The 23918-nt window shown below is 50.1% G+C and overlaps 1 long non-coding RNA gene across 2 annotated transcripts; it reads right to left on the reverse strand.

The window, feature by feature from the left end:
- Positions 1 to 249: 249 nt before the first annotated feature.
- LOC144371730 (uncharacterized) lies at positions 250 to 18842 on the reverse strand. 2 transcript variants are annotated; one of them, XR_013431815.1, is made up of 3 exons: positions 18237 to 18842; positions 13215 to 13321; positions 250 to 1190 (listed from the first exon to the last, which is right to left on the reverse strand). It is a non-coding gene; the product is annotated as an uncharacterized LOC144371730 (long non-coding RNA). The 2 variants fall into 2 exon arrangements; XR_013431814.1 differs by having other exon boundaries at positions 250 to 1937.
- Positions 18843 to 23918: the final 5076 nt, after the last annotated feature.

The following is a 23918-nucleotide window of genomic DNA, read 5'->3' on the forward strand; positions in this document are numbered from 1 at the left end:
TCCTGGCACTGCTGGGACCCTTCACTTTCCCTGCTTCTCCCTAGCCTGGGCTCCTCGAATGGGAGTGACATGAGGAATGCTGTCAGGGGCTCAGGTGAGTGCCCAGGTCCCCTTGCTTAGGACTGCCAGCGGGCTGCCCTAGTTGCCCCTTGTGCTTTTCTCTGTCTCCTGGTCCTCATGCAGCCCTTCATCCCCTTCCCCTTGTGCTATAGTCCGGCTGGGCAAAATAACCGAGAGGTGACAAGCAACTTAAAGGTTGAAATGGGAACTACTTTATTGCAAGTGAACTCAGCGGGAACTGAGCGAGAACTCAAAGTAGTGGGCACCCAAGGTAGCAGGAGCCACTTCTCTGCTGGACTGCAGAGGTATATATGCTTAACTAATTACACACAGCTTAACTTAATTAACATCATCTAGATACAGCAGTCAGCCAATAAGGAATCCTCATCATCTTAATGGCTCCCTGGCATTGCTTCACAAATCACTCCTCCTGGCAAAGTGCCAGGCACCATCTTGACTTGATTTGCATCCCCAACATCTCCTCCCTTTTGTTTTATTAAACAACAAGTATGTGGCTTAGGGACCGAGCCTGTTTTAGGTTGTCCAATACCACATATGGTCCTTACCCGTCATTGGATGGTCTGACCTCAAATCGTCAGCCTCCTGTCTTAGGTTGGTACCATTGTAATTGGATCTTACCTGTCTTTGACTACCGGCCCAACACACTTAGCCATACTTGTGGATAACGACCATAGTGGTTTTTACACAAACACCATAAACAATTTGCTACAAGCAGAAGGAGGAGGATATAAAATGCCACGATATCAAGCCATTGACGGCTCCAAGTAAGAAGCCCTTGGAAAAATTGTACCACTGATGACACTGTCAGCAAAGATACCCTGGTACTTTTATAATTTGTTGTATCAGTTCATAATGCATATAAGTGATACACAGTCCAGGTAAGTTCCACAAGCTGCTTAAAGCAAAGGAATCCATTAATATGTCTATTTCTTCTTGAAGTAAATATTGATGCAACAGTTTGTACAGTTTGTGTGATAGCTGTCACAGAAGTTGTAGGAGTAGCAGCAGAAACAGCAACAGCTGTGATGATGGTAGCTGTAATTCCAAAGTCTCATTTGGTTTTTCAGTAATACTGGAAATTCTTCTATTTTTGTCTTAAGGTAGGAATTCTGGCAATAATGGATAAAGAAAATTATGTAGCATTCTAGCAGGCACTAAGAAAACAATTTTCTGAACAATTTAGTACATTGTTCTGAACAGAATTATTAGATATAATGAAAAGGAAAGGTGAAAGTAAACAAACAGATCTGTTAACCTCCTTTTTTGTTCACATATATAAACAATACCCAATTTAAATTAAACTATTTAAATCACATGAATAAAAGATATTTGGATCCAATTTTTTCATGAGCACTCCTGATATATAGACATACAACACATAACACAAGTGTGCACACATAACACAATAGTAATAAAGGCCTTGTAGCTTTTCACAGGTTAAATGTCCATTGCAATGTTTAAAAACTCCATAGTTGATTAAAAAAAATAAAACTGATCAGAAAAACATTAACCTAGGTCTGAATGAGCTCAAAAAATAAAATAGAGAAAAGCATCCTGGCTACCACCTGGTTTTGACTCTTCTTTTGACATCCATCCTTGTTCCTGTATCTTGCATATGGGTTTGAAGGTATTCCCACAAGTAGGCCTCAAGGTTTTTTACATTTGAAATAAACCTTAATGGTGCTCATTATTCATTAGCCTCCAGGTTTAGGAGAACCATTATTGCAGATGTAAGGATGGCTAAACTGGAGTTCTGGATATCAGCTGTTATGGATTTGAGCCAAATCATCTTCTTTTTGGTCTGTATAAATCACTTTAGTTAGTCTCTCTGGAATCCAAATCAGCTGCTGTTCTCCCTGTGGAAACACACAAACAGACCCCTGACTCCAGACAATCACTGGGTCAGGACCTTTCCATTGTCCAGTTAGAATATCCTTCCAAAGTACCTTTGGCTTATGTACATTTTTTGGACACATGTGCCTTTCCATAGCACTAAGTCCTGATGAATCCAAATTTAAAAAGTTTAGCATCAAAAGGGTTATGTTAAGTTTATCTTTGGGGGATTTATATCCCTTCCCAATTCCCTCTTTTTTTTTTTTTAGTAAGTACATTTTAATAGTTTGATGAGCTCTTTCAACTATGCCTTGTCCCTGTGGATTATACAAGATTCCTGTTATGTGAGTAGTGCCAAATGATGACCAAAATTGCTTGAAAGAAGCAGAAGTATAGCCAGGGCCATTATCTATTTTTAATTGTTTTGGAATGCCCACAGTGGCAAAATTTTGTAAACAATGAGATATAATTTCTTTAGTTTTCTCTCTGGTATGAAGGGAGCCCATTAAATATCCGGAAGAAGTATCAACTGTAACATGTAGATATTTTAATTTTCCAAATTCTGGCATGTGTGTGACATCCATTTGCCATATATGATTAGGTATCAGTCCTCTAGGATTGATTCCAAGGTTAACTTGTGGTAAAAAGGTCACACAATTTTGACATTGTTTTATTATATGTCTAGCTTGTTCCTTAGTTATTTTAAAATGCTTTTGCAAGGTATTAGCATTGAAATGGAAGGATTTGTGAAAATTTGTAGCTTTTTCTAATATAGAAAAAATATGTATGTCATGTGTGGTTTTATCATTGCCCAAACTAAGGGCACCAGGCAATCCTGTGTGTGCCCTGATATGTCCTATAAAGAATGGACCTTTTCTGTCCCAGATTAAACTTTGTATAGCATAAAACAAAGAGAAAACAGTAGAGGAAGGGGAAATCCTACCAGCATCTTCAAGGGAATTTATAACATTAACTATATACAAACTATCAGAAAATAAATTAAATATGGAATTTTAAACATCACAAAAACTTTTAATACTGAATTAAGCTCTACCTTTTGAGCTGATTGTTTGGGTACTAAAAATGTAAAAGCTTGATCAGGAGTAATTACTGCTGCTGTACCATTATTTGACCCATCAGTGAATATATTTGGAGCATTCATGATAGGTGTTTTTCTTGTCATTTTTGGAAAAACTACAGGATGTGAGGACCAAAAAGACAACAAAGGATTAGGTGGTAAGTGGTTATCAAATGAACAAATAGATTTGCACATAATTATTGCCCAAGTATTTAACTCATTAGCTAACTCGTTAATTTGATCCATAGTATATGGAGTGATAATTTAGTTAGGAGAAATTCCAAACACTCCGTTTGCTGCTTTTATTCCTTTGAGTATTAGTTGTCCTACAGCCTCAGGATAAGTAAGAATAGTGTTAGGAGAATAAGATAAATGCACCCATAATAATGGACCTTCTTGCCAAAATACTCCTGTAGGAATATTTTTTTTGGTAGTACAATAAATAATAAAGGCAAACTTATATCAATTCTATCCAAATGCATATTTTCCATATATGTTTCAATGAGTTTTAATGTCTTTCTTGCTTCAGGTATTAACATGTGGGGTGAATTTGGATCCAATGGACCTTTTAGGATATCAAATACAGGTCTCAACTCTCCTGTTGGTATGCCTAGATAAGGCCTTATCCAATTTATGTCTCCTAACAACTTTTGAAAGTCGTTAAGTGATTTAAGTTGATCTACTCGTATTTGAATTTTTGGTGGATGGATCATGGTTGAGGATAATAGAACTCCTAAATAATTAATTGGAAAATTTAATTGTACTTTATCTATTGCTATCTCTGGATTATAAGTTTTTAATAAATTTGTAAGGGTGGCATAACATTCTAGCAGCGTGTTTTTATCTTTGTGTGCTAATAATACATCGTCCATATAGTGAAATACTTGTCGTTCAGGATTTTGATTTCTAAGTGGCTGGATTGCTTTGTTAACATAAATTTGACACATAGTTGGGCTGTTAGCCATCCATTGAGGGAGTACTTTCCATTCATATCTCTGATCAGGACCTTCATGATTCAGTGCAGGGACAGTAGATGCGAAACGTGGACTATCCTCAGGATGAATTGGAATTGAAAAAAAAAACAATCTTTAATATCTATAACTAAAACATACCAAGTTTTTGGCAAAGCAGAATTGAGGAATTCCCAATCGAGCAGGTCCCATGATAACCATCTCATTATTAATAGCTCTTAAATCTTGCAATAATCTCCATTTACCAGATTTCTTTTTGATGACAATAATGGGAGTATTATGGAGAGATACAGAAGGTTGTATATGTACTTCCACTAATTGTGGTTTGACCAGGTCATGGGCTGCTTGTATCTTTTCTTTAGTCAGGGGCCACTGAGGAACCCATACTGGCCTTTCTGATTTTCAAGTAATTTTTATTGTCTCAGTGACCCCCTCCTGAAAACCCAATCCATATCTATCTGTTTTTTGATCTATTTGTATTGGTGCCACTATACCTTGTCCTTGTTCTCCTAATCCTTTTTCTTTCCTAAAACCTTGTCTAGCCATAATAGTGGGTGCATTTGAATTGATGTTATTTGTTAATGTCAATCCTAATTGATCTAGAACATCTCATCCCCATAAATTTATAGGAAGATGATCCAATACATATGGCTGTATAGTTCCTTCACATCCTTCAGGATCCTTCCAATCTAATACCATCACACTTCTATGGGGATTAGTCACCACTCCTAGGCCCCGAAGCGTTTGAGTGGCTTGTTGTAACAGCCAATTTTTTGGCCATTCTTGGTGAGAGATGATGCTAAGGTTTTCCCCATGTATACAGTAGCCCATTAAATTCATGCCCTTGAATATTTAATTTTAGCATGGGCCAAGAATCTAAATTTAAAGAAAGCATAGCCCAATCTATACCTGTGGAGCCTAATCCCCTGGAACCTCTTCCTACAGTATGACTGGAAAATTTATCACGTAGGCTGGGTATTATTAATAACTGTGCTATTCTATCTCCTGGTGAAATTACTGATATACCCCTTGGAGAACTGGCTATAATTTTTATTTCCCCTTCAAAATCAGGATCAATTACCCCAGGACTTATCATAAGTCCTTTTAGAGTAGAAGAACTGCATCATAATAATAAGCCTACTGTTCCTTGGGGAAGAGGTCCTTTTACCCCTGTGGGAATGATTTGAACTCCCATTTCTGGAGTTAGTACTGCTCTGGCAGAGGCGCAGATGTCCAACCCTGCGCTCCCTCTGGTTTGTCTAATGAGGGATCTAATGGATAAAGTGTCCTGGGCACTACCCTGATGGTGTTGCTGGGTTCCTTCAATGCTACGTATATTTGTGGTCGTGGGCCCTGGAGCATTGGGGCCCCCTGTTCGTTTTTTGGCAATGGAGTCCAATGTTTTTGTCCATGATATTATGGGTAAACACCTGGTTCTTGTCCATTTCTTGACAATGGAGCACCCTCTACAGTAGTCTGAAATGGCACTCATAAGCCCAATGTCTCCCTCTATGGCATCGTGGGCAAATACCTAGTATTCTATCTCTTTGGTACCCAGTTTTGTTAAACCCTCCTCCTATGGGGCAATTCCTTTTAAAATGTCCTGTTTGTCCACAATTGTAGCAAGCTTTTGGCCTGGCACCTAAAGCCAGTTGTACTGCAGCTGCCAAGACTTGCCCCTGTTCATTAATGTCTCTGCATAATTTAATATGTGTGTTTAAGTCTCTATGTTTCCATGGTCTAATGGCCTCCCTACACCATTTATTGGCTTGTTTGTAGGCTAGCTGTTTCACCAATGGCATCACTTGTTCTGCATCCCCAACGACTCTGGTAGCTGTTTGTATAAGCCTATCTACAAATTCAGCGTAAGGTTCATTAGTTCCTGTATTACCTTAGATAATTGACCTTGTAAAGTTTTCCGTTCCTTAACTGCAGCTGAAGCAATTTGTGAATATATGGCCAGATCATATTGAATTTGTTGCTGCTGACCCTCATAAGGTCCCTCTCCTAGCAACATCTCTAGATTTCTCTGAGAATAACAAGCTGCTGCATTTCGCTTAGCTGTCTCCATACAAAATTCCTGATTGGCAACCTTCCACAACAAAAATTGTCCTCCATTTAGCACAGCTTTGCACATGCTAGCCCAATCTGCTGGCGTCATGTTCAATGGATTTGACCATACTTACAGTGAAAGGGGCTTGAGGACCACAGGTTGTTACAGCCTCTTTCAGCTGCTTCACTGTTTTGAAATCTAAAGTATGGTGAATTTGCTTCCCTCCTGCCTCCTCAAATACAGGGCATGCTAATCTTTGAGGTCCTGTCTCAGGATCCCATCTATCAACTATGGGGCTTGGGGGCCACCCAGCATATGTTGTCTCCATATGTGGAGCTGTTGGTTGAATACTTAGCCCTCTGGTGATAGAAAGGGGTTAGTAGCAACCTCCTGTTGTAACTTTTCCCCTGATAGCCCTTTCTCCTCTAAACTTTCTTCTCTTTTTTGACTAACTTGAGAGACTTCCTCTTTTACTTGATCTAAAATGTCTTCTCCTTGACTAACAAGATTGTATCAACGTCCATAATGGCAATGTGCCAACTGGCAGAGTTCCTGGGCTTTCCTTTTTTTATCTTTTTAAAATCTTCACCATGATGATTCCATTGTGATATGTTTAACAACTCCTCCTTAAGAAGCCATGGGCTACATTTCTGTATTGTATCAACGTATGCCCTAACTGTTCTTGGTTTTACTGGGGTGCCTCCTTCCTCTAGAAATTTACTTAATACTCTTTCTGTTTGTTTTTTACTAGTTTCTGATCCCATATTTCTGCTGCAAAGATAATGCAACCCAAGAAGATAACACAAAACAAAACCGAAACAAAACGAGACAAAAATGGAACAAAAATTCATTGTATCAATTTTTCTATCTTGACATGTGCATCCGTGGTCTATCTCTCTCTCTTCCTCAGGGGCAAACAACTTTTCTCCCATCCTATTTATTTCTAGGGATAGGCAGCTTGAAACAAAAACAAAACAAAAAGAAAGAAGAATCTTGAAATGGTCACTCATCCTCTCGCCCTGCCCTCAGGGGCGAGCAGTTTACCTTGTCATTTACCCCCAAGCTTCAGGCATTCCCTGTACTGGCCACCATATGCCGTAGTCTGGCTGGGCAAAATAACCGAGAGGTGACAAGCAACTTGAAGGTTGAAACAGGAACTACTTTATTGCGAGTGAACTCAGCGGGAACTGAGTGAGAACTCAAAGTAGCGGGCACCCAAAGTAGCAGGAGCCACTTCTCTGCTGGACAGCAGAGGTATATATGCTTAACTAATTACGCACAGCTTAACTTAATTAACATCATCTAGATACAGCAGTCAGCCAATAAGGAATCCTCATCAGCTTAATGGCTCCCTGGCATTGCTTCACAAATCACTCTTCTCGGCAAAGTGCCAGGCACCATCTTGACTTGATTTGCATCCCCAACACCCTTGTGCTTTCCCCTGGCACTTGTAGGTCTTCTGCTTCTTGGATCCCTCATCATAGTCGGTTAGGTAGGTTCTTTGCCTGGGCATCTGGCTTGGGTCCTGGATCTTGGGTCCTGGTTCATGCTTCCCACGCACTCAATGAGACCCCCCCCTGCCATTCCCTCCCATCGCCCTCCTCCTGGCCCCCTTTACTTTCCAGGCCTCCTTTTCCAGGTCCCTGTCCCTGGATTCTCATCTGGGCCAGAGCGCCTTATGGGAAACTGAGCCCTGCCCCTCACCTGGGCTCCTTGCTCTCTCTGGGCCTTTGGTCCTGCACCCGCAACCCTTACACCTAGCAGTGATTGTGGGCCAGGAGCCTGCTTGTCCTCTGCCAGATCCCCTACTATCCCTCCAAAGTCCATTGTCCTGAGCTCCCTGCCCAAGCCCTGGCCCTTGGCTTTCTGTTCCTTTCCCTGCCTCCTCACTTGAGCCTCTGGGGGCCCTTCTTGCTCCGTGCTTCCCTGGGCTTGGACTGTGGGCCTTGCTGGGGTCAGTACCCTGCTCCACTTGGCTTCCCTGAATCTCAGAACCCTACTGCTGCCCTCCTGCCCCGCCACACCCTTCCCTGCCCTCCCCTGGCCTGGGCCCTCCTGTAGGTCCCTAGCCTGGGCTCCTTTTTGGAGTGGTGGCCTGCATTCCATCAACACCCTTCCTCTGGCCCTTCACGCTGTACCCTCCTTCATCCCCCCTGTTGTCCCTGTCCCTTCTGGGTACCTTTTCCAGATCCATTTCCCAGGATGTTCAACAGGTCTAGGAGACTAGAACTGGGTGTTTGGCTCTGAGATCTCCCTTTGGAAAAATGTACCTGTGCCCCTTGCCAGGGAATGGGATAGGGATGGGCTGGAGGGGAGAAAGGGGAGCGGGTGGAACATAGGGAGGGAGGCTTAAGTCCATGTTTCTTTTCATTCACTAAGGCCCAGGTGCTAGCACTTGGCTCTCCATTACTGGGCCTGGCTCCTTGCTTGAGCCCATGGCCACCCTTCTTGAGGACCCTGTCCCTGTCCCTTGGTTTCAGGCCTCTGCTGCTACACCCTCCTGTGCCTCCCCTCTGTTCCCCTCATGCTGTGGTATTCTGGCACTGCCTGGACCCTCTGCTCCCCTGCTTCACCCTAGCCTAGGCTCCTCAAATGGATCCTGCAGCCCAATGACCCCCACAACCTCCGCATGCCAGGTATCCCCTCATAGTACCTTATTTTGCCCCTCTTTGGTCCAGGTCCCTCTCTGAGGATCTACTCACCTGGGGCAGAGAAGCAGAACTGGCTGGTCTCAGTGCCCTGAATGCTCCCTATGGGAAACACAGCCCTGCCACTCGTCTGACTGCCTGACTGCCCCCTGCTGAATCCCCTGCCTTCCCTCCCAAATCTTGTCAACTGTCCTGAGCCCCCTGCCAATCCCTGGCCCTTGCCTCTCCTCTCCATTCCCTGGCCTGGCTCCTCACTTGAGCCTCTGTTGGCCCTTTTTGCTCTGTGATTTTCTGGGCTTTGTCTGAGGGCCCCACACGGGAGCCCCTGTCCTGCTCCCCTTGACATGCCTGTGCTGCAGTACCCTAGTGCAGCCCCGCCTTCCAGGTCCAGTATTCCCTGCTCTCACCTGGCCTGGGCCATCCTCTAGGTTGCTTACCTGGGCTTCTTGTTGGGGTCCTGGCCCCCACACCACTCATACCAGTCCTGTGGCACTTCTGGCTGTGCTATCCTTCAGCCCTCCTGTCATTTCTGTCTCTGCCAGGCCTGCTTTCCTGATCCCCTTCCCAGGATGCTCACCTGGGCCAGGGGACTTGGTCTGGCCTCTTGGCCCTGTGGGCTCCCTTTGGGAAAACATAGCCCTGTGCCTTGCCTGGGCCCTTTGGCCTCCCTCAGCCTGGGCCCTGCTCCCAAACCCTGACACCCTGCAGTGGACCTGAGACTTGAGCCCCCTCTCCATATGCCATAGGCTCCCCTTTCTCCCCTCCCACCCATTTTTATCCATTTTTCTTTTCATTCACCCAGGCCCAGGTGCTAGCACTTGGCTCTCCATTACTGAGCCCGGATCCTTGCTTGAGCCCCTGGCCACACTTCTTGAGGATCCTGTCCCTGTCCCATGGTTTCAGGCCTCTACTGCTAGCCCCCTCCTGTGCCTCCCCTCTGTTCCCCTCATGCTGTGGTATCCTGGCTCTGCCAGGACCCTCTGCTCCCCCTGCTTTACCCTAGCCTAGGCCTCTCAAATGTGTCATGCAGCCCAGAGACTCCCTCCCAACCTCCGCATGCCACGTATCCCCTCACAGTACTCTCTTTTGCCCCTCTTTGGTCCAGGTCCCTCTCTGAGGATCTACTTACCTGGGGAAGAGGAGAAGAACTGGCTGGTCTCTGCGCCCTGAATGCTTCCTATGGGAAACACAGCCCTGCCACTCGCCTGAGTCCCCTTCACCGCCTGAACCTTGAGGCCCGGCATTTAACATGGGACTTGCTCCAACCCATCCCTGAGCATTCCTCTCCCTTTCCTTCCCTGCCTGCTAGTTTTGCATTCTGCCACAACCCCACCCCAGCCCTCCCTAACCCTGACCATTTGTGCTCCTGTCTCTGGGCCTGGGTGCTCACCTGAGCCCCTGAACACGTTCCTCATGTTCCTTGGCATAGCATGGAGTCTCTTTGTGTTGGGTCTGACCTGGGGGCCCCTTGTTTGGGCCCCCCAGTGGGTTCCTCTAGGTGCCTCTTGAGCTTCCCTCTGTCTCCTGGTCCTCACAGAGCCCCTACCTCCCTTCCATTTGCGTTTTTTCCTGGCCTCGGCGTGTCTCCTGCTCATTGTGTCCCTCATCACCATCGGTAATGTGGGTCCCTTGCTGGATGCCTGTCTTGGGTCCTGGCTCTCGCCCCTTAATGCACCCACCGGGACCCACACTGTACCCTCCCGTCGCCCTCCTCCTGGCCCCTTCCCTTGTCTGGCCTCATTTGTCAGGTCCCTCGCTCTAGATTCATATCAGAGCCAGGGTGACTTATGGGAAAGAGAGCCCTGCCACTCACCTGGGCCGCTTGTTCTCCCTGGGTGCTTGGTTCTGTACCAGGAACACTGAATCCTGGAGATGGCCCTGGGCCTGGAGCCTGACTGCCCCCTGCTGGATCCCCTGCCTTCCCTCCCAAATCTTTTCCACTCTCCTGAGCCCCCTGCCCAAGCCCTGGCCCTTGCCTCTCTTCTCCATTCCCTGGCCTGGCTCCTCACTTGAGCCTCTGGTGGCCCTTCTTGCTCCATAATTTTCTGGGCTTTGTCTGAGAGCCACACATAGGAGCCCCTTCCCTGCTCCACTGGGCTTCCCTGTACTGCAGCACCCTAGTGCAGCCCCGCCTTCCAGGCCCAGTATTCCCTGCTCTCCCCTGGCCTGGGCCATCCTCTAGGTTGCTTACCTGGGCTTCTTGTTGGGATCCTGGCCCCCACACCACTCACACCGTTCCTGTGGCCCTTCTGGCTGTGCTATCCTTCGGCCCTCCTGTCATTTCTGTCTCTGCCAGGCCTGCTTTCCTGATCCCCTTCTCAGGATGCTCACCTGGGCCAGGGGACTTTATCTGGCCTCTTGGCCCTGTGAGCTCCCTTTGGGAAAACAGCCCTGCCCCTTGCCTGGGCCCTTTGTCCCCCCTCAGCCTGGGCCCTGCTCCCAAATCCTGACACCCAGCAGTGGACCTGGGTATTGAGCCTTCTTCTCCCTGGATCATCCACTCCCCTTGCTCCACTTTCTTCCCTCCAATCCCTGGTCTGATTTCATAGGACCCATGACTGGGTCCTGGCACTTGGCTCTCCATTCTTGGGCTTGTCTCCTTGCTAGAGCCCCTGGTTGCCCTTCTGATGATCCTGTCCCTGTTCCTTGATTTCAGGCCCCTTGCTTGGACCCCTTCCTGTGTCTCTCCTCTGTTCCCCTTGTACTGGGGTATTTTGTCATTGACAGGACACTCCCCTCCCCCTGCTTCTCCCTAGCCTTATCTCCTCCAATAGTTGCTGGCTCCCCACTGACACTCCCCCAAATCGAGACCAAAGGTAACCCTCACATTGCCTTCCTTTGGTCCTGGATTCTCTCTGAGGATCTACTTATCTGGGGCAGAGAAGTGGAATTGGCTGGCCTCTGGGCCCTGAAGGCTCCCTATGGGAAACACAGCCCTGCCACTCACCTGGGCCCCCATTGCCACCCAAACTTGACACCTGGCAGTGGACTTGGGCCTAGCGATGACCTTGCTTATGGCGATCCCCTCCCTTTCCTCTCCTGCCTTTTACCTTGCAAGTTGCCCCTAAGCCAACCCAGCCCTCTCTCACCCTGAACCTTCACCCTACAGTTCCAGGTCCTGGCTGCAAGTCTGAGCCCATTACTGCTTCCCTCGTGTCATGTTGATTTGCTTGATGTCTCTTTGTGTCTAACCTTGCTTTGGCCCCCTAGGGTGCTCCCCTCTGTGCCCTATGTACTGCCCTCTGTCTCCTCATCCTGGCGCCACCCCTTTCTCTCTTTTCCCTAGCACTTTTTCCTGGAGTGTGGGCCTCCCGCTCATTGGGCCACTAATAACTTTTGGTGGGGTCAGTCCCTTGCCTGGGCTCCTTGATTGGGTCCTTGCTCTTACCTCTCTCTGCTCCCACCGTGACCCCCAACTGTGCTCTCCCATCACACTCCTCCTGGCCTCCATCCCTTGCCAGGATCCCTTGGCCTGGGCCCTGGCCCTTGATTCTCATCTGCCCCAGGATGCCTTATGGGAAAAAAACCCCTGAACCTCGACTAAACTTGCTTTCCCTGGGCCCTTGGGGGTAGCACCCAGAACCCTGACACTTGGCAGTGGTGCCGGGCCTCAAGCCTGCCTGACCCCTGCTGGATCCCCTGCCTTCCCACCTCAGCCTTGTCCACTGTCCTTAGCCCCCTCCCCAAGCCCTGGCCCTTGGCTTTCCATTCCCCAGCCTGTCTTCTCTCTTTGGCCTCTTGGGGGGGGCGCTTCTTGCTCCATGCTTCCTTGGGCTAGGACTGTGGGCCTCTCCCCTTGGTGTTCCTGCACCTCAGAATGCTAGTGCTGCCCACCTGCCTGGTACCACGCTTCCCTGCTCTCCCCTAGCCTAGGCCCTCCTCTAGGTTCCTAGTCTGGGCTCCTGGCCCCCACCCCACCCACACCCATCCTATGGCCCTTCAGTGTGTGACCTCCTTTGGCCCTCCTGTCGTTTCTGTCTCTGCCAGGCCTGCTTTCCTGATCCCCTTCCCAGGATGGTCACCCGGGGCCAAGGGACTTGACCTGGCCTCTTGGCCCTGCGGACTCTCTTTGGGCCCTTTGGCCTCCCTCAGTGGGGCCCTACTCCTGAACCCTGACACCCTGCAGTGGACCTGAGACTTGAGCCCCCCTCCCACTATCCCATCCGCTCCCCTTTATCTCCTCCCTCCCTCCCCATCCATGTTTCTTTTCATTCACCCAGGCCTAGGTGCTTGCACTTGGCTCTCCATTACTGGGCCCGGCTCCTTGCTTGAACCCCTGGCTGCCCTTCTCGAGGACCCTTTCCCAATACCTTGGTTTCAGGCCCCTTTTACCAGCCCCCTCCTGTGACTCCCCTCGGTTCCCCTTATGCTGTGGTATCCTGGCACTGTCCAGACCATCTGCTCCCCCTGCTTCTTTCTAGCCTATGCTCCTCCAGTGGGTCATGGCAGCCCACTTACCCCACTCCGCAAACTCTGCATGCCATGAATCTCCTCATAGTACCCTCTTTTGCCCTTCCTTTGGTCTAGGTCCTCTATGAGGATCTACTCACCTGGGGAAGAGGAGTGCAATTGGCTGGACTCTGGGCCCGGAAGACTCCCTATGGGAAACACAGCGCTGCCCCTTGCCTGGTCCGCCATCGTAGCCCAAACTTGACACCTGGCAGTGGATGTGGGCCGAGTGATGACCTTTCCCTGGGCAATCTCCTGCCTTCCCTCCCCTGCCTTCTAGCCTTGCAAGATGCCCCAATGCCAACCCAGCCCTCCCACACCCTGACCCTTCAACCCACATTCCCCAGGCCTGGCTGCAAGCCTGAGCCCTTTACTGCATTCCTTGTGTCTTGTTACTTTGAGTGGTGTCTCTTTGTGTCGGGTCTGACCTGGGGTCCCTTTGCTTTGGCCCCCTAGCCTGCTTCCCCTCTGTGCCCTTTGTACCACCCTCTCTCTCCTTATCCTAGTGCCTCCTCTTCCTCTTCTTTCCCTAGTGCTTTTTCCTGGAGCACGGGCCTCCTACTCATTGGCTCCCTAATACCTTTTATTGGGGTTAGTACCTTGCCTGGGTACATTGGTGGGTTCTGGCTCTTGCCCCTCTCTGCATCCACTGCGACCCCCACTCTGCCCTCCCATCACAGTCCTCCTGGCCATCATCCCTTGACAGGACCCCTTGGCATGGTCCCTGGCCCTTGATTCTCATCTGGGCCAGAGCTTCTTATGCAAAACAGAGCCCTGCTTCTGGCCTGGGCCCTTTGCTCCCCCTGGGCCCATGGTCCTTCCCCCAGAACCCTGACACCTGGCAGTGGCCCTGGGCTTGGAGCTTGCCTACCCTGCTGGATTCCTTGCCTTTCCTCTCCAGCCCTGTCCACTTCCCTGAGACCCCTGCCCAAGCCCTGGCTCTTGGCTCTCTGGTCCCTGGCCTGGCTTCTTGCTTGAACCTCTGTTGGCCCTTCTTGTTCATTGTGTCCCTGGGCTTTGTCTGCAGGCCCCTCACTGGGGCTGCTTGCCTGCTCCCCTTGGCTTCCCTGTACTGCAGTACCCTAGTGCAGCCCAATCTTCATGGCCCTGCCCTTCACTGGTCTTCCCTGGCATGGATCCTTCTCTAGGTCCCTAACCTGGTTTCCTTCCTTGGGTCCTGGGACAGACCCCACACTCCCCATTCCTCTGGCCTTTAATGCTGTGCCATTTTGGGCCCTCCTGTCATCCTTGTGCCTTCTGTGCCCCTTTTCCTAATCTCTTTCCAAGGATGCTCACCAGGGCCAGAGGACTGAACCTGGCCTCTTGGCCTGTGGGCTTTCTTAAGGAAAATGTAGCCCTGCCCCTTGCCTGGGCCCTTTGGCCTCCCTCAGCCCGGGCCCTGCTCCCTGACTCTGACACCCTCCAGTGGGCCTGGGCCTTGAGCCTCCCTCCTTTGCTCTACCAGCTCCCTCCCTTCCCTCCTTCCCGTCAGCAGTCCTGTACGTTTTCATGTACTCCTGGCCCCAGCCCTTGCACTTGACTCTGCGTTCCTGGGCCTGGCTCCTTGCTTAAGTCCCTGGCTGCCCTGCTCGAGGACCCTGCTCATGTTCCTTGATTTCAGGCCCCTTACTGGGGGCACTAATATGCCTCACCTCTGTTTTCCTTGTGCTGTGGTAACCTGGCACTGGCTGGACCCTCCCCTCCCACACCTTCTCCAGAGACTGGGTTCCTTAATTGTGTCCTTGTGCCCCACCAATACCCCCACATCCAGATGAAAGTTATTTTATCACAGTCCCCTCCTTTGTTTCTGGTCCCTCTGTAAGAATCTACTCACTTGGGGCAGACTACTGGAATTGACTGGCCTCTACATCCTGAAATCTCCCTATGGAAACAGCGCCCTTCCCCTGGCCGGGGTCACCCTCGCTGCCAGAACCCTGACACCTGGCAGTGGAAGTGTGCTTTACGCTGGCCATGCACTGCGTCATTTTCTCCTTTCCCTCCCCTGACTTCTGGCCTTCCATGCTGCCGCAAACCCATCCCAGCGCTCCCTGACCCTGACCCTTTGCCTGAGCCCCTGATCATGTTCCCAAGTCGTGTGGCATCATTTGGCTTTGCCTGGTGTCATTCCATTTTGGGCACTCTAGTGTGCTCCGATTGGTTTGCCCTGTGCTTCCAGCTGACTCCTTCTTCTCATGCTGCCCCCTTTACCCCATCCACTTGTGCTATACCTGGGCGTGCCCAGGAGCAGCCTGCTCATTGAGTCTCTCATTTTTGGTCACTCCGGTGGGATCCTTACCTGGAATCCTTGCTTGGTTCCTGGCTCTCGCCCCTCTCCACACCCAGCAGGGCCCCGCACCATGCCCTCCCATTGCCCTCCTCCTGGGCTCCATCCCTTACCAGGCCCCCTTTGCCCATTCCCTGACCCTGGTTTCTCATCTGGGCCAGAGCACCTTATGGGAAACAGCGCTTCCTCTCACTTGAGCTACTTGCTCTTATTTGGCCCTTGGTCCTGCACACGGAACCCTGACACCTGGCAGTGGCCCTGGGCCTCATGCCTGCCTGTCACCTGTCGGATCCCCTGCCTTCCCTTCCTGGCCTTGTGTACTGTCCTGGGCCCCCTGCCCCAGCCTTGGCCCTCGGCTCTCCATTCCCTGGCCTGGCTCCTCCTTGGAGCTTCCGGTGACCCTTCTTGTTGCCTGCATTTCTAGGCTTTGACTTTGCGCCCCTCGCTTGAGCCAATTCCCTTGGCTCCCCTCCCCTGCAGAACCCTAGTGCTGCCCACCTGCCCACCATACCTTCTATGCCCTTGCATGGGACCTCATCTAGGTTCCTACCCTGGTCTCCATTTGGGGGTCCTGGCCCCCACCCCAACAACACCCGTACTCTGGTCCTTTCCACTGTGCCCTCCTTTGGATCTCCTGTTGTCCCTATTCCTGCCATGCCCCTTTTCTGGATCCCTTTACTAGGATGCACACAATGGCCAGGGAACTTGACCTGGCATTTTGGCTCTGGGGGTTCCCTTTGGGAAAATGTTGCTGTGCCCCTTGCCTGGGCCCTTTGGCCTCCCTCAGCCCAGCCCTGCTCCCCAAACCTGACACACAGCAGTGGACCTGGTCTTTGAGCCCTCCTCTCACTGTACCACCCGCTCCATTTTATATTCTCCCTCCCCTCCCAGTTCAGTTAGTTTTCATGAGGCACTGGCCAAGGCCCTGCCCATTGGCTCTCCATTCCTTGGCCTTGTCCCTTGCTTGACCTCTGGCCGCCCTTCTCGAGGACTCTATCCCTGTCCTGTGATTTCAGGCCCATTTTTCCGGCCTCCTCCTGGGCCTCCTCTCTGTTCCCCTTTGAACTGTGGTTCCCTGGCATTGCCAGGACCCTCCCCTCCCCCTGTTTCTCCCCAACCTGGGCTCCTCGAAAGGGTCCTGGCTCCCCACAAACCCTCGCCCCCAATTCCGGATGCAAGGTAACCCCTCACAGTGCCCACCTTTGGCCCTTTTTTGGTCCTGGTCCCTCTATGCAATTCTAATCACTTGAGGCAGAGGAGTGGAATTGACTGACCTCTGCACCCTGAAGACTCCCTATGGGATACATAGCCCTGCCCCTCACCTGGGCCCTGTTCGCCTTCCAAACATTGATACCTGGCAGTGAACTTGGGTTGTTCACTGTCCTTGCCCTGCACAATCTTCTCCCTTCCCTCCCCTACCATCTAGCCTTGCATGTTGCCCCTACCCCAACCTAGCCCTCCCTAACCCTGAAATTTTACACTCCAGTTTCAGGGCCTGGCTGCTTGCCTGAGCTCTGGACCATGTTCCTTTCATTGCATCATGTTGTGAGGTGTCACTTCACATGCGTATGACCTGGGGGCCCCCTTGCCTGGGCCCCTTAGTGCGCTCTACTGGGTGCCCTTGGTGCTGCCCTCTGTCTCCACATCCTAGCGCCAATCCTTCCTCTCCTTCTACTAGCACCTTTCCCTGGAGTGATGGCCTCCTGCTTCTTGGGTTTCTAATGATCTGTGGGTGGGATAAGTCAATTGCCTGGGATCCTGTCTTGGGTCCTGGCTCTTGCCCCACTCTGCACCCACCGAGACCCCACGCAATGAACTCCTATAGCCTTCTTCTGGGTCCCCGTCCCTTGCCAGGACCCTTGGCCTAGTCCCTGGCCCTTGATTCTCATTTGGGCCAGGGCACCTCATGGAAAAGAGAGCCCTGCTCCTCACCTGGGCCCCTTGCTCTCTCTGGGTGCTTGGTCCTGCACCCGGAACACTGAGATCTGGTAGTGGCCCTGGGCCTGAAGCCTGACTCTCCACTGCCAGATCCCTGCCTTCCCCCCTCAGCCATTTCCACAGTCCTAAGCCCTTGCCACAGCCCTGGCCCTTGTCTCTCCATTCCCTGGCCTGTCTCCTCACTTGAGCCTATGGTGGTCCTTCTTGCTCCATGTGTCCCTGGGCTTGGACTGCAGGCCACTTGATTGGGCTGCTTCCCTACTCCCCTTGGCTTCCCTGCATTGCAGAACCCTAGTGCTTCTCACCTGCCCAGCCCCTCCCTTCCCTACTCTTTCAGGATGGGGCCCACCTCTAGGTTCCCTAGCCTGGTATCCTTGCTGGGGTCCTGTCCCCCAACCCACCAACAGGCATTCTCTGGCACTATCTACGGTGCCCTCCTTGGGATCTCTGTCTCTGTCTCTGCTGTGCCCCTTTTCCTGATCCCTTCATGAGTATGCTCACCTGTGCCAGAGGACTGGACCTTGACTTTTGGCCCTTTGGGCTCTTTTTGGGAAAATGTTAGCCCTTCCCCTTTTTCTAGACTTTTGCCACCCTCAGCCCAGGCTCTAATCCCAAAACCTGACACCAATCAGTGAACCTGGGCCTTGAGCCATCCTCTCCTTGTGCCACCTGCTCCCCATTCTCTGTCTGCTCCTCTCCAAAGCCCTGTTTTCATGGGACCCCTTCCAGGGACACCATTCTTCACTCTCCATTCCTGGGCCTGGCTCCTTGCTTGAAGCTGCCCTTCTCCAGGACCCTGTCCCTTTCCCTTGATTTCAATCCCCTTTATCAGGCCCCCTCCTGTGCCTCCCCTCTGTTCTTGTATTGAAGTGGCACCCCTTTCTCCACAAAAAAGTCTTACCTGGGCTTCTCCAGAAGTCTTCACCATGGCTGATTTTAGGACTGTCAGCAAGAGTTCAACGTAGATAAACTTCCTCTTTTCCTGTCACCCTGTTTTACTTGGCCACTGGCCGAGAAGATAAAAGCACTCCAGATGCTGGCCACCCCCTTACAAGTTTTTCACAAATATATTCAGTATAGTAGTTTGTAGAAATGTGCAAACAAGACATCTGACCTTGAGATGGGCTTCACAGAGATGTCTACATTTTTAAGATAAGTTACCAACTGGACTCCATGGTAACAACTGGCAGGGAGAGGAATAAAGGGGAAAAGAAGCTCTCCCCTTCTCAGGAGTTGTCCTTGAAGAGTTAACTTGCCCAAAACAGTGAAATAAACAGCTGCTTTTATGTGAACTTCTGCAGACTGTGAACTTCTGAGCCCCTCCCCTTACATGCTGGGTATAAAATTCTGACTGCCTGAAATCGGGATTCAGGAGATTAATTGATTACAGCAAAAGCTGTGCTCTCTGAACCTGGCTGCAGCCAAATAAAACTGTTTCCTGCTGTGTTCGGTTCCTTGCCTCATTTGACCCAAAAACAGTACTGTTTGTATCCTGGCACTGGCTGGACTCTCCCCACTCCCTCTGCTTCTCCCTAGCCTGGGCTAGAAAGAGTGGGTCATGGCTAGAATGGGTCATGGACACCACCGACCCTGCCAATTCTGGAAAAATGTTATCTCCTCACAGTGCCCTCCTTTGATCCTGGGTCCAGGCCCAGGTGTGAGGACTTGGCTCTCCATTACTGGGCCAGGATCTTGCTTGAGCCCCTGGCCACACTTCTCAAGGACCCTGTTGCTATCCCTTGGTTTCACACCCCTGTTTCCAGCCCCCTCCAGTGCCTCCCCTGTGTCCCCTCATGCTGTGATATCCTGACACTGCCGGGACCCTCCACTCCCCCTGCTTCTCACTAGCCAAGGCTCCTTGAATGGGGCATGGCAGCCCACTGACCCCCCACCTCTTCACACCAAGTATCCCCTCATAGTACCTGTGAGCTCAAGCATGCAAACAGTTAAATTTTGTTGTGCTTAGCAAAACAAGGAGTTCTGTGAGAAAGTATGAACTCTTTGAACTGTGTCCTTGTTGCTGTCTTAAGAAGATAGGAGAAAAGAATGTTCTGCCAAGTGTAAACTTTGTGTGTGTGTGTGTGTGTGTGTGTGTGTGTGTGTGTGTGTGTTTGCCTGGGAATAACTAACCACAAGTTAATTGATAAGAAATATGGAGCACTGTGACCATAAACAAAGTTTTCCTGAGAATTTTTATCCATGCTTGTAAGGATTAAGCTGACGAAAGGATGTTTTTTCTTTCCCCTTGTTTTAATTAACAATGCTGTATAAAAGGAGAGAAAAAGTAAAGACCATGCTCATTTTCTATTCATTGCATGTGTGTGTGTGTCTTTCTTAAGCATCTCTGCTGTACCAGGAATTACAGATTGTCAGCGGGTCTGACAAGTACCCTCTTTTGCCCCTCCTTTGGTCCAGTTCCCTCTCTGAGGATCTACTCAGCTGGAGCAGAGGATGGGAATTGGCTGGTCTCTGCACCCTGAATGCTCCCTATGGGAAACAGCCCTGCCACTCACCTGAGTCCCCTTCACGGCCTGAACTTTGAGGCCTGGAAGTTAACATGGGATGTGCTCCAACCAAGCCCTGAGCGATCCTCTCCCTTTCCTCCCCTGCCTTCTGGCCTTGTATGCTGCCCCTTCTCCAATCCAGCCCTCCCTAACCCTGACCTTTACTCTCCAGTCCCTGGGACTGGGCACTTGCCTGAGCCCCTGACTGCGTTCTTTTGGTGGCTTACCATGGGGTATCTTGGTGTGGGGTCTGACCTGGGAGCCCCTTGATTGGGCCACCTAGTGTGCTACCCTCCTTGCCCTTTTCACTGCCCTCTGTCTCCTCTTCCTAGTACCTCCCTTTCCTCTACTTCCCCTAGCACTTTTCCCTGGCGGACAGGCCTCCTGCTTTTTGGGTTTCTAATCCTCTTTGGGTCGGGTGGTCCCTTGCCTGGAATCCTTGCTTGGGTCCTGGCTCTTGCCCCTCTTTGCACCCACTGCGATCCTGTGCCATGCCCTCCCATGACCATCTTCTGGGAACTTGTCCATTGCCAGGACCCCTTGGACCAGTCCCTGGCCCTTGATTCTCATCTGGGTCAAGGCACCTTGTGGGAAACAGAGCGAGATCCAACATGGCGGCGGGCGCGGAGAGATCAAGTCTCTGACCTCTTCAGCTGCGCGGGCATAGGGAGTCGTAAACCATCTAAATGCTGTTTGATCAGGATCACTAGGCAATGCTGAGCTGACATGGATCTGGGGGGAACAGTCTGGGCCTCTCAGAACACACACCGAGCCTGGATTGGCTGAATTCAAGCTCCCGTTCACCTGCTTCTCAAAAACAAACTGCTGTGACTCAACACTAAAGGATCCCACTGAAACAACTGGTCGGCTCTTCTGATCCTACGGAGGTTAATGCCAGCCGAGCCTTCATAGGAAGTGGCCACAGGATTGAAACGGGGCTTAGGAGAGACAGTCAGGACCCACCCGTTGCATTGGTCACCTGGTAAAGGGAAACGAACTGTCGCCATTTGCATGGGATTCCACCATGGCAGAGGACTGACGTCACCAGAATGTGGTGGAGGAGATAACTTCATTGAAACCAGCGGCTACAGGTGTGTAATCCCCTAGCCTTCCCTCTCCACAAAGTGGGGAAACCTTAAGGGCCCCTCCCAGCTCTCCCATAAGGGCCCCTCCCAGCTCTTCCGTGAGCGCGATAGCCAGACGGAGGGAATCAGGAGTTCCTGTGGTGCGGAACTCCCGGCTACCACTCCCACCAGTGCTGACAACAGAGGTCTTTTTCACCAGCTACTGGGGGCATGGCTACCAGAAGCTAAGCAAAATTCGCTGAGGATTCTCAGCCCCAAGCTCTACAAACTTAGGGTCTGAGGGAATGGCAAACAGGGAGGGTGTGCCCAGGCGTTCATGAAAACAGGGCTCCCAGAAGCAGCAGACCTGGAGTGTAGCCAGTATTGTGGTGAGCATCACCGGTGAGCGGGGCCTGACTTGAGGAAAAGTGGGGAAGCGAATAGACACAAGAGAAGGCCCTAGGCACTCAGGATTGAAGACTGGCCCAGTCTGGGAGGAAGAGCTGCTGCACAGTGATTGGGTCCCGTGTATTGAGAAGAGAAGCTTGGCCCGGTGGGAGCAGCTCCACCTACTGGAAGAGAAGTTAATCAAACTCTGAGACTGCATTTATTAATTTTTTTTAAAATTTGGGTTCCTTTTTATTTTCATTTTTTTGGTTGCCTTTTAATTTATTAAAAAAATTTTTAATTTTTTTCTATTTTTTTAAATTTTAATTTTAATTTTTTATTATCATTATTTTTATTTTTTATTTTCTATTTTTTTTTGTCTTTTCATTTCTTTTCAATTTTCTTATTCCCCCTTCCTTGAATTCTACCTGCTTTCTCTCATTCTCTTTAATGACTTCTTCCCTTCCATTTTAATACCTTTCATCCCAAGCATCAAATAAATTTATACGAGTAAACAGTAACTTAGCAGTCAAACAGAACAAGAAATAACATGAGCAGCATGAAAAAGCAAGGAAGAAAAGGAGTACAAACAATACAGAACAGTCTAAATATTCAGGAGGACCTAGAGTCATCAGAAAAATTGTCATATAAAGAACTCAAGGAATACCTTAGACAGATGGAATGGAATCTTAAAGAGGATATGAGACAGCAAATTCAAACAGTGAAAGAATACATTGAAAATGAATTACATAAACAGATAAAAGAAGAAGTTAAGCATCTTTATCAGGAGATAGAGATCATATAAAAAATCAAACAATAATTCTAGAAATGAAGGAAACTATAAACCAAATAAAAAACTCAAATGAGAATACCACTAACAGAGTTGGAGCAAGTAGAAGCCAGAACGACAGATAATGAAGACAAAATATATCATCTTGAAAAGAGTCTAGCCAACTCATAAAGGCTGGTAAAAATCATGAGAAAAACATCCAAGAGATATGGGATAACATAAAAAACCAAACTTAAGAGTCATCGGGATAGAGGAAGGTATAGAGATTAAAACCAAGGGAATGAGTAACCTGCTGAATGAAATAATTACAGAAAACTTTCCAGAAATGAAAAAGGAAACGGATATACAAATTGTAGATGCATACAGGACACCGAGCATACAAAATCACAGTAGACCAATGCCAAGACACATTGTTATGAAGATATCCAATATACAGAACAAAGAGAAAATATTAAAAGCTACAAGAGAAAGGAGGCGGATTACATTCAGGGGTAAACCAATAAGGTTAACAACGGATTTTTCATCACAGACACTGAAAGCGAGAAGATCCTGGAACAACGTATTTCAAATACTGAAAGACAATGGATGCCAACCAAGAACTCTGTATCCAGCAAAATTAAGCTTCAGGTACAACAACAAAATAAAAATGTTTCATGATAAACAAAAGTTAAAAGAGAGTCTGCGGTGCGTGCGGGGAAAGCGGCGAGGTGCCGGAGCGGGGGTGCAGCGATACGGATTCTGGGGGCTCCCTCCAGCGGTACAATGGCCATGCTTAGTGCTGAGTTCCGGCTTTGAGACAGAGGAGAGAAGCGGTCCAGTTCGGTTCCGGACACAAGTCGGACCACGAAGGAGGACAGCAGCCGCCATCTTGGAGAGATTATGTAATCATCTCTGTTTTCTACTGATCTCAGCGCATTCAGCATCGGAACAGGTGATTTCAGACTGGTATTAGCCTGCATCTAGCAGACAGATCACTCAGGCTTGGGAATTGAGAACCGGTGGAGAGTACTCCTGGGGGCTCGTATCTGGCAAGGCGGGCGCCGGGCTCTGAGCGGCCGGATTCTGGTCCCGGGGCCTGCCTTGGCCCAGGGTTGGGGAATCGGCGGAGACTGCATGTGGAGGCCAGCTCCAAGTGGAGCGTGTGCTGAGCTTGGGGCGGCTGGGTTCTGACTCCCAGAACAGTTTTGGCCCGGGGCTGGGGAGCCCGCGGGGACTGTGTCTTTGAGCCTGCGCCCAGAGGAGTGTGCACCGAGTTTGGAGAGCTTGGAGTGGCTGGGCTCTGGCTCCTGGAACTGCTTTGGCCTGGGGCTGGGTAACCCGCAGGGGGGGGGCGCTTCTTGGAGCCAGCCCCCAGCAGAGCATGCATTGGGATCAGAGAGGCCAGGTTTGGGCTCCCGAAACTGCCTTGACCCAGGGCTGGGGAACCTGTAGTGACTGCTTCTCGGTCAGGGTCCTGCTGGGTGCTGTGGGGGCCGGGGGGCAGAGTGGAGCTGCCGCCTGCGCCCAGAGCAGGCCAAGTGACCCGCCGGCGTGGTATCACGACACCTCAACTGCAGCTGGGGCAGAAGTGAGTAGTTGCCCACTCCTAGAATAGGACCAGAGACCTGACGGCGCGGTAGCCAAGTAACTCTATTTGGAGTAGGAGCTGTGCAAATCCGTGGTCTGAGCCTGCAAGGTAGGCAGACCTGCAACCCACTTGCAGGACAGGCATGGTAGCCTGCCAGCGTGGGGGACACGTACCACCGAGGCAGTCACATCACACTGGTTGGAGTGCAGGCGGAGCAGGGCCGCTGCCCATGCCTGGAGGGGGCTCAGCGACCTGTTGGAGAGGCAGTCAG

The sequence above is a fragment of the Ictidomys tridecemlineatus genome, chromosome X (assembly GCF_052094955.1).
Source record: "Ictidomys tridecemlineatus isolate mIctTri1 chromosome X, mIctTri1.hap1, whole genome shotgun sequence".
NCBI lineage: Eukaryota > Metazoa > Chordata > Mammalia > Rodentia > Sciuridae > Ictidomys > Ictidomys tridecemlineatus.